This window comes from Rhinatrema bivittatum, chromosome 4, assembly GCF_901001135.1.
Source record: "Rhinatrema bivittatum chromosome 4, aRhiBiv1.1, whole genome shotgun sequence".
NCBI classification, from domain to species: Eukaryota; Metazoa; Chordata; class Amphibia; order Gymnophiona; family Rhinatrematidae; genus Rhinatrema; species Rhinatrema bivittatum.
In genome coordinates, this window is record NC_042618.1 from 311433304 (window position 1) to 311434520 (window position 1217).

Sequence of the window (1217 nt, forward strand, 5' to 3'; positions counted from 1 at the left end):
TATACTGTAAGCTACCGTAATTGTACATCAATGACTGTGTCAATCCACCAGGAAGAACACAACTCGCATCTCCAAATCACATTTTGTTTTAAAAGTAAGTCTATGGCTCTGCATTTCTCAAAGTTGTATTAACCCTCTAGGTGCCTTGGCAGACCAGACCCCCGTTTTATTACAATATGTAGGAGACCTATTCCATTTTCAATATGCAGTTACTTAACTGATGTCATCTACTTTGGGAATTGGGAGAGGAAGCAATCTGCACAAGCTCCCTTTGTGATGTCATACAAAGTAAGCAAAAAAAAAAAAAGTTTGCTTAGCCATCAGACGACTGCTTGCTTGATGCTTGTGACACCTCTGCTGACAGATTTCAATCCAAGTGCTCTTCACAGAATTTAGCCTGTTAGTGTCTGCTTCAGAGTCCGAGCAAATGGGAGGTTAATTGGGACCTGAGCTGGAATTCTCCCCTGATCTAGCCTGTTCCTGACTTTTTTCTTATATGCACAGATTCCTCCCTCTTTTGCTTCTGCGAATGTGCAAAGGTTCAGATAGCAGCAGCTGTCTCCAGTCTGCAGCAAAATCACTTGTGATTTCTTTGGAAGATGGAGAAAAAGGTCTGTGTGATAGAGACAGATTTCCACCAGTACCGTCCAGCCACCAACGTCCACTTCACCTGCCTGGCACAGGTAAGAGAACTGGGACTTTATCTTGTACTCGTCTGTATCAATGCACTGCAAAGCCATTGATATTTAGGGTAAGGAAGGGGGGTTTGCCACTACATGCAACTTAAGTATAGAGTAATAATTAGTGCAGTAAAACTAGCTGTATTCCAGTAAGTCTATAAAATGTTTTACAGTAGGAAAACTGAAAAAATAAATTAAGATATACATCCTTTCAAAGCACATTTTCTAAAACCGGAACAATACAGAGAAGCTTAGAATGGTCCTATCCCAAGATGATATGCAAACTCCTGAAGCAGTCCGTATTTTAAAAACATGCCAGAAAAAAACAACAACGCAGAATCCTATTGGTTCCTCTGCTTTTTAACCCCTTGTGTGCAGATAGTAAGATATTTGGGCCTAATGGGGTTAAGAAGGCTAACGTATGGCATCTGGGAGTTGTCATCTCACCCCAGGCCAAATGAGAAGACTGATCCAGTCCTGGTTTTGCCTCACTGCCTGCATGAATTGATAGTTCTGACTTCCCTAAGAAAATCAGAA

At 41.3% G+C, this 1217-nt stretch overlaps 1 non-coding gene across 1 annotated transcript; it reads left to right on the plus strand.

Moving 5' to 3' along the window:
* Positions 1-885: 885 nt before the first annotated feature.
* On the plus strand, positions 886-987 carry LOC115091398. The gene has a single exon (XR_003856703.1). It is a non-coding gene; the product is annotated as a U6 spliceosomal RNA (small nuclear RNA).
* The last annotated feature ends 230 nt before the right edge of the window (positions 988-1217 follow it).